Raw genomic sequence first — 10,040 nt, forward strand, 5'->3', positions numbered from 1 at the left:
CTCTCTCCCTCTCTCTCTCTCTCTCTCTCTCTCTCTCTCTCTCTCTCTCTCTCTCTCTCTCTCTCTCTCTCTCTCTCTCTTCTCTCTCTCTCTCTCTCTCTCTCTTCTCTCTCTCTCTCTCTCTCTCTCTCTCCTCTCTCTCTCTCTCTCTCTCTCTCTCTCTCTCTCTCCTCTCTCTCTCTCCTCTCTCTCTCTCTCTCTCTCTCTCTCTCTCTCTCTCTCTCTCTCTCTCTCTCTCTCTCTCTCTCTCTCTCTCTCTCTCTGCTCCTATATCTTATCAATATATATATATATATATATATATATATATATATATATATATATATATATACCTGTATAAAGATATGTATAGATATATACGTATACACAGACACATCTTACATCAGCTCGCGACGCGTTCCAAAAAACGTCGGCTGCATCATCGGGTAAAAAGGAAAACACACGCTTAGGGTACACCAAGGCTCCCAGGTAGTCATCCGCCGCTGTAACTACAGAGCACGCGCGGCCTGGTGACGTCATTGACGCTATAAGCCGGGTGCAGTTATATAAGATGCAAAATTATTTGTATCGTCAGAATGGCCTCTTCCATCACCAGAATACACGTGATTACGTGCTGAGTCAGTCAGCTCAAACGGCCAGCTTATCACGAGAAAAACTGATTCTCCATCAAAAGCGCCAGTTCAAATCCGACATTGTAAACCGACCAAACATTATGGCTAAAACGTCTGATTACGGGTTCTAAGTGGACGGACCATCACCAAAATATATGAAAACGTAGACAAAAGCGCCTGCTTTTCGTCGTCTTTAGTTCGATTGGTATCAGCTTCTGCCGATCCTAACCCACCCGTGGCGTTATAAAGGTTCAGTCGCTATGTCCGCTGTGCCCGCAGGGACACAGCCAGGATACTCAAATATTCTACTCGCTTAGGGGGGAGGGGGGTCAGCTAACTCAGAACTCATAACGCTTCTTTTTATGGTCAGGAGCCATCTTGGTGCTAAAAGAAAAAAATGCCGACTTGATGGGCGGTGGTGGGGGTAGGGTGGGTGAGATCACGGCGTCGTCTCCTAGCTGCGTCTATGTGCGCTCGCTATTTGACCCCTGACTTAGCTCACCTGCGACCGGCGGCATCAACCGTCTAATGTCAGGGAGGTCAAAGGGGCAGGCGCCCCAGTCAGCAGTTTAGGGGGGGGGGGGGCAGCTGGGCAGATTGTCAATAGCAGTGCAGCCCGGCCTGGTCCCTGCTAGGACCTAGTCCCTCGCATAAAACTGATTAAGCTGTGGTACTGCCCGAAGAGAGCCAAGCTTACTCCCAGCTGAGAACGAGGTGCTCCTTTTCCGGACATGCCGTTGCTGAATGTGAGTGGGGTCTGGCCGGGATCGGCTTGGTAACCCAATCGTTTTTAAATTCTGGCGCACCATTTGCCGGCGGCCGCACTTCAGCTGCGTCAGCGCGGGCGGTGGTGTAAGTATAGTGGGTGTCGTCGTGCGCAGTATTTCTGTTGTGTAAGCTGGCAATTCAAATCAAAGTGCGTTGAACCGTACAAACATCCGGGCAGGCTGGCTGGCTGCACGATTGCTAAGATACCCACTATCAACATGCGGCGAGACCAGGTGAGGTCAGAAATCATACTGAAGCCGTAGATCCAACAGCATTGGGTTAACGTTGTCAGTTCCACCAATGAGTCTTAAATTCAAACTTATCAACTTACTTTCATAACCCAACGGCTATCAGGAATTAAAAGACTACTTGGTCTGTGAATCCCGGCCTTTTCGAGATGCCGTTCAGGTAATCAAACAGCCTCATTTGACGATGTCGTCAGCGTGGATGCCGTGCATGGTGCCAGCCCAGCGTGATCGGGCTTAGTTTTCAGCTGCTCATCTGCGAATGACGATACTATTGCCGGCGGAAGAGCGCTCCAATCATGTACGACCCAGGAGCTGAAAGTACTTCGACGGACGAAGGTCCTGGCTCGAATGCTCCTCCGCACACATTGGTATCCTTTTGTCGCTTCCGAGTCATGTCTTGTCAGGAACTCGTTATCAGGACTCAGTCTGAACCCGAAATCAAGAAGTCTTTGCCCACCGGCAAAGACGTGCCTCCACGCAACATCTGGAACATTGCATCCATGTCTCCCCTGCGACGTCGGTAGTCCAGCGAAGACGGTTGGAGGGGTCTGAGCCTCTCAGGATATGGCCGGTGACTTACTTATCGGACAAGACTCGTAGCTTGTCAATGGACCCGCTCCAGTCGCTCCTGATCCGCCCTGCCGAACGGATCCCCAGGTGATGCTGCCATACCCGTGAAAAGTTGCGCCAAACAGGCATATCGCGGTCCTCACAACAGTGGCAGCGTGAGAACGTTAATATTGGCGAATGGCAGCCTCACGACCGCCGGCATCTGGTTGGCCTTAGAAACCCCCTTCGCTGTCTGCATGTGGAACATGAGCTTGCATGGGGCTCCACGATAATTCCAAGGTACTTTGCAGCCGCGACAGCGATTTTCGGCGTCGTTCAGGGAGTAGTCAGTCGCGATTTACAAGTGCTTATGTATATTGTTTTACCCTTGGATGTGTTAAATGGGAGCAATCGTACACCTCCGACCACTTCACCAGGCCATGAAAACGGCTGGGGGCCTCGGAACGCGACAGTATACCTTGGCATCATCCGCAAACATGTCCGCGCTTTGCACGTCTGGTAAATCGTCGATGAAAATAATTAGCAGGTCTGGTCCCGGCACCACTCCTTGAGGGTTACAGCTGGCGACGTTGTTCCAGTCTGACTTCGAACCCATGGACCCGCACTCTTTGCTTCTAGTTGGCAACATACTTTAAGTTCACAAGTTCTCTAAAACTTTAAAGAACTGCAGAATGCTGCAGTCCATTTAGTGCCAAGATTTAAGTGTGATGTTTTCGAAAGGTCTACCAGCATTTGTAGGCTGGCAAAGCATAAGACGGATTTGACATAGCAAAGAAAGAAGAGCCCTCTCACACTAGCATTATGAGACAGGAGCTTCATTTGGCACCAAATCCGAAATGCAGAAAACCCGGAAAAACAGGATCGAAATCCATTATTTGTTTTCAGGTTTATCAAAAAAGACTGTAAATGATACCCTCATAGCGATGCAAAAGTAGCATTCGATGTAGCAACAGTGGGCACTGTCGTTGCAGCGTTTCATAAATGGATGTTATCAATGATAAATATCGTATGCTATATGATATACAATATATGCTAAACTAAAAATAGAATATTATATGATATATCCGCGTATTATATGATATAATAAAAAATATTATATTATATAATAGGTCCGCGAGCGGAACCAGGTAATGTACTGTCCTTCATATAGCCGATGCCGTCTTTGAGATGACAGTGAGATGACAGTTTAGCCGTCTTTGAGATGACAGTGTCTGGCGACAAGGCACAGATCAGGGCATTATCAGTAATGTGTGGCAGGTCAGGGACTGCCCCTGTGGTGGCATTACATCCGGCTGAGCGTCGGTGTTTTGCGGCTGTGAAGGAGGTCAAGCATCCGAGTGAGCGATCGTGCGTCCCATGGCATATCCCATGCACCGAAGCGTGTAATCTCGATTTTGAAGCGCCCGCTTGGTTCCGCCATTTTGGAGAATACGACGCACACTTATTTTCCGGTGCAGTAGTTTTCAGCTACATATGGCTGAACAAACTCTTATCATGCCAATAATCAAATATCTCCGACCACAAAAACGACGTCTGCTCCCAGGCGTTTAAAGCGCCGGTGAACAGCACTGACCGGTACTGCGGCGAACAATGTCCTTTCCATCCATGGCCGATTGCTGACGGGCGCGCCCCTCTTAAGCATCAGAATGATATAGTACCGGATTACAGCTGATGCTTCGCAGAATTACTCTTAAGCACGCTTAATGGACTAATTCCACCTTTTTCTTTGTTCGTTCGCTTGTGTGTGTGTGGGGGGGGGGGGGGGGGGTACCCAGTACGAGAAAGCGATAGGACCATCTTTTTTTAATTGTGATGACATTATGACTGCCTTCGATCTCTCCTATCGGTGTTAGGCAGAGTTCCTAACCTGTAGTTTCTCAGTAGGTTACAGAACAAATAGTTACGTTGAGTGAGGTTAGGTTGACTACACTAGTCTATTGCAAAGAACAATGTGAAAGCAAAAGCAGGGATCGGTTAGTTAAAAAGAGCAATAATGCACCCTGTAGACATTTCCTAGCATAGGCTATTGATTTGAAATTTTTCGGTAGCCATAAAGGAACCGGAAATTACTACGACAACCGTAAAAGAGATCGACGCTACCATCTCCAAATGACTCCAAGAGTCACGGGAGCGGAAGGGAGGCGCTTCGTCCGTATGACGGGACTGCATGGCACCCCTCCATTAGTATCAGATCGTAGTGCAAACCATTTGGCGAGTGGGGTCTTTGCTGCGTCAGGGGAGCTGGCATTTACCGAGCTGTAAGGCCTCGAATACCCTGCTTAGCTACTGAATCCCATGATCCATTGTTCATTGTGAAAGTTCAGCTACCGACTGCTATTTTACAGCGTGTCCTTACGCACGGAACTCGGATGGAATTGGACACCGCTGCACGAGCACTTCTATCCCATGGTACTATCGACTTATCCTCAACCCCATATTTCGGCTGGCATTGATCTTAATGCTGGAGTTACACCTTGAGGCTTGAAGCCGTGCGTTGCAGTCATCGGTCATTGGCAGCCCATAGGTAATGCAATTGTAAATAACCTTGCGTCATCTACTTCAAAAAGTTCAGGTCTGTTCGAAAATTGTCCCAGCCTGAGAACCTAACCTGTCCTGAAATTTGTTTAATCCGTATAGTTGCTGTAATATATCAAAGCATGCTTCGCACCTTCTAAAATAAATATGTATAATGGCTCAGGTGCCATGAAGTCTTGACCGCAGTTTGATAGCAATTCTGGGCGTGGAGTGAGTGGAGAGTGAGGCCAGGAGTGATACAGATAATGACATTTCTATCTTGGCCAAGATAATGCAGAGTAAACTTATGCGCCTTAAGAAGTCCCATTGCTTTAGCAAATGGTCGTTGGAAACCAGGCTGCCAGACCAATCATGTTCCTGTGATTAGTGATTATTTCAGTGATTATCAAGCAAGTGATAATTCCCGTCGCGTTGCATGTGATCACTTGGTGCCCCTCCCGTGAGGTCTGTTATGGGGCATCGGGACAAAGACCTTGTTGTATCGTTGAGCATTACATGCGTGTTCAGACTAGAAGCTTTTACATGCTGAACTCAACCGTGTCACACAAATATTAGTAAACAACGGATACCCAAATGGTTAAGTTGAAAAACAAACATACCACTTTCTTAATAATCACTTAAGCCACCATCAAAAACCTAAAAACCGTTCCATCCACAACATTGACTACCTTAACGATATGAATTCAACCTACAAAATCGACGAGAGGTACTGGAACTTAAGAATTCAAAAACATATCAGGAATAGACAGGAATATACTTAGGTTGCAGCTTTCTAACGAAAATCACAAACCTACACATGTCTTGATGAAATACAACCCAAGCAGAACAGAGACGTTAAGGGCATGAGGACATAAAGCCATCAGGCCAACAAGGAGTCACCAGGGCCCATCGAGACTGGCTCACCCCAGGCTCCGCACACATCCTTGACAGTAATCTTGCCACCTGACCTGCCGGAATTTAGGTATAAATGAGCTCCTTAGAACGATAAAACTTGTCCAAACGATTTTTAAATGTTGCTAGGGAGGGACTTCCTGCAGCTTTGCCTGGAAACTCGCCCATTCCAAAGATTCGCCACTTTTCGACGAAATGACATCTGCGCCTTCATAGCTCTACGCCTACTTTTTGCTAAATAAAACTGGTTTCCTCTAAGTCTAGGCCCAATTTCCAGTACCCCTTGTAGATCTACCTTGACTATCCCTTCCATAGCCTTGAACACTTTTATCAGATCTATCTAAGTCTACCATATTGCAGTGAATATATATCCAGGGCCTTAGCCTTATCCTCAAATTCTAAGTTACCAATCTCATTTGTCATCCTAGATGTCTTTCGCTGTACTCTCTCCAGCCATCCATATCTTTTTGGAAGCATGGGGGACCGAGCCTGTACACAATACTTTAGGTGTGGTCTGACATAAGCGCGTGTATTCCCATATTCAAGCGCCCAAATGTGGTATACAAATTTGCTTACTCCAACTGAGGTTCCTGGCTTTGTTTCGTATCCTACATTGTTGTAACAACTTCTTTGTACCGACACCTCACAATACACCTGACGGAGGACGCCAAGAGACCACATGCAACACGACCACAGCACTCGTCTCACGCGTCAAATGATCACACACAACACCGAAGACTTAGCATCTGGAAACGACACGAGAAAACGTTCTACAAAATGTTCTAATTTGTAATTTGTTCGTTGCCGACATGAGATGAAGAGCTAGAGCTGATGAGGAGAAGAGCTGCGTGCATGCGTGTTTATTGGCTTTTAGAACGGATAGAGAATGTATACGAAACGTTAAACAAGGAATATATCAGATGATGGTACATGTCATTTAGCCGGCTACTTTTTAATCTGGCAGACGATGTGAAAAGTGACGTTCGAAAGATCGAAAAAACCTAGCCGGAAGCTATATAAAGCACATCATGCCGTTTTCTTCGATGATCTGTGTATAAACAAAAATATATTGCCAAAATACACCTATCAATATGTACATATATATATATATATATATATATATATATATATATATATATATATATAAACGCACGTGCGTGCGTGTGTGTGTGTGTGTGTGTGCGTGTGCGTGTGTGTGTGTGTGTGTGTGTGTGTGTGTGTGTGTGTGTGTGTGTGTGTGTGTGTGTGTGTGTGTGTGTGTGGTGTGTGTGTGTGTGTGTGTGTGTGTGTGTGTGTGTGTGTGTGTGTGTGTGTGTGTGTGTGTGTGTGTGTGTGTGTGTGTGTGTGTGTGTGTGTGTGTGTGTGTTGTGTGTGTGTGTGTGTGTGTGTGTGTGTGTGGTGTGTGTGTGTGTGTGTTTCGGCTTCGGCTTCCTGGCAGCTAGTCTCTGGTGACGGGTAACCACCCGTGAGATGATCGCAGGTCCCCCGTGTACCACAGTCTGATTTTGTTCCGTTCGCAACGCCACAATGTAATGAATTGAGTTATTTTGGGCACAGAAAGGCCCAATGTCATGCGTATTCGTCTTCTTCAGCTTTCCTTGGATAAGAACCCTCTTTAATGACCATGTCACGGCTACGGGATTGAGCAGACCGGTGAGTAATGGGGCAAGCCTGAGGTCATCATGGGGGGCCTTCAATAACGGGCCTCGCCCCTTTCCGGGGGGCTTGGGCGAGCGCTCGGGCGGGGCTCCAGCCAGGCTGGCCGTGAAGCCGGCTCATCGCTGGCGACCAGTCACTGATAACACCGCGCGGTGAGGTACTGGGAGAGATTAGAAGGAAACGATGAGTGAAGAACACAGGGCGGGTGACTAACTTGTCATCACTGGCGAACTAGGACTCTTCCGCTTGGCGTTATGCCGGTCCGGACCACACCATTCATGGTGCTCCGTTGCCGCTTGCGGACACTGACAGCGCGCGTGATCTTTGCCCGTGTCCCTGCAGTGCATGTAATAGTGCGGTGCCAATTACTTCCAATGCACAATGCATTAACATAACGTAACATAACGCATAAGTGTACGATTACCGATGGAGAAATACTTGCTGGTTAGGGATAGTAAACGCGTTTGACTAGCCATGTTTTCGACATCACACGAAGTTTTTTATATCACGCGCATGTGTCTTTCACGCTGCCATGAAACAATTCACCACATGCATCCGTGCTATAAGGCACGGCATTTGTTAAAGGGCCAAGTGCGCCTGTGAAAAAAGTTCATCCGCACAAAGTCATCACACTGTCATTTTTCGAAATGTTTGCGCTGCCATACTGTCCCGCTTAAAACATATTCAAAATGTATCCCATGAACTTTTTCAAAAGTTTTCAAATGAGCTAATGGGCAAAGTTTTTGGCTACAAATCTCCTCCCAAACATTAAGAGCTCTCCTCAGAAAGTGACCAAAATCTACACAGCGTGTCTCACACGCACTTAATCACATATGCACGCAGCCTGGTAAGTGATGCTGCATTCGAGCTGTCACCACCACTGTCAGGCGTCACCAGCTCCGTGCGGCCGACTTCAAGGCGGCGCTCCGCCGCGCCCGTCAGCTCCGGTCGGCGTGGTGGCGGAGCCCCGGTCGGCGTGGTGGCGGAGCTCCGGTCGGCGTGGTGGCGGAGCTCCGGTCGGCGTGGTGGCGGAGCTCCGGTCGGCGTGGTGGCGGAGCTCCGGTCGGCGTGGTGGCGGAGATCCGGTCGGCGTGGTGGCGGAACGGCCAGGCCGGGTCTGGCGTGCCGCGCGTCTGCATGGCGCTGGGCTCCGGAACCAGATGGTGCCAGGTACTCGGAAAACATTCTCGCGGTGCAAGCCCACTTTCGCGGCCAGAGCTGGTGAGATGCACCCGTGGCCTGCCATCGGAGAGCAGATGTGGCTGGCATCGGTCTTTGTTCCGCAATGTGTGGAGCGTGCTCTCCGGAGTTAGCCAGAGTGGGTGGTGAACGCTTTTCCATGAAAGGAGGTGGTAAGGTCGCAAACCTATTTGCAATTGAAGCATTTTTTGCGTTCAGTTCTGTGCAGACTTATTTCACTGACAGCGGAAACTGGATGAGTGACACAGCGCAAATCACACAGCCTGCACGTGGACTTTCATGTTAGGAAATTACCAATTATGCACTTGGATTGGCAGGCACATTGCAATAAGTGCAACAAGTTTCGTTGACAATTGAAAACAATCCCGCACTTCAAATCGTTAACATGTTCTTCTTTTGACAGGCTCTTTGTTTCAGGATATTCACCTTTGTTCCCGCTAGCAGCTACAACATTTGTCGACCCTGTTAGCGAATGTCTCTGCCGCGAGCCCATAAAACAGCTAATCGAAGTGGATGGTGTGGCCAGTTGCCATCCACTTCACTTGGGTTTCATTTCGCACACCGCGAACACTCAAACCGTCGGCTGCGGACTTGCTTGTCGCTGCTGAGTCAGCTTAGCCACGTTAGCGTGGGCAGGCCGGCCGGTCGCCAGAAGTCTGTCCGGCTGATATCCATTGCGGATCAAGACTCAGAAGGCACTTTCAGCGACTGTTTCGCTTCCGCTCCGACGTCGCCGACGACGCGGCGCCCGTCTCCTGGCAACGGTGCGCTCGGCCGACCCGAAGCTCCGTTGCCGTGCCCGGCTCGCCGGCGGGCAGAGTCCGGCGCTCACCGAGCGACCGAGTGGAACTCACAGCGGGGTGCAAACTGATCAATGGGCTGACCTGCTCAATAACCTGTCGATAGACACCGGTGGCCGCGGTGCGGTCGGCAGACACCCCGAGGACGCGAGTCCGCTCCAGGCCGGCGGCGGCGTGCGGCGGCCGACGCCGGAGCCGCCGCCGGCTCAGGCAAAGCTGGCCTCTGCCCCCGGCGCTGCCGCTGGCACCGGCGCTGGCCCATTGCTGCCAACGACTGAACCTGTCGACGCTCCCGTCGCCAGCCACGCGTCGTCTCATTGTCGCAAGCTATTCATTCCCCGAACCGTCCCGTGGGGTGGACGCTGACCTAGTGTCGGCCTTGACTGCACGAGTCGACGGAACGGGCGAGTCGGCGTTGCTGGGCGGTTGCTCCGCGCTGGGCACAATCGGTCGTTGTCGGCCCCAGGTTGCGAGGCGCTGTCAGCGCGGCTCAATGTCGGCGGCCAAGACCAAAGCGTCGCCTGCTGGTGACTGCGACGGTGGGTCGGCCACCCCCCGCGCCAGGAGACGAACGCATCACTTGTCAGGAGGTGGCCGTCGACACGTCACGAGGCGGCCAGCTTCGCCTCAGGAAATGGTCGTCGATAAGTCACGTGACGGCCAGCCAGCCTCGCGTCAGGAGATACCCACCTGACGGCGGGACTTAACTAGTCTGCCGTCAGGAGATGGCCATCTTGTTTCATGAGACGGTCGTCTCA

The sequence above is a fragment of the Pollicipes pollicipes genome, unplaced genomic scaffold (genome assembly GCF_011947565.3).
Source record: "Pollicipes pollicipes isolate AB1234 unplaced genomic scaffold, Ppol_2.1 Scaffold_6686;HRSCAF=7923_pilon_pilon_pilon, whole genome shotgun sequence".
Lineage (NCBI taxonomy): Eukaryota > Metazoa > Arthropoda > Thecostraca > Pollicipedomorpha > Pollicipedidae > Pollicipes > Pollicipes pollicipes.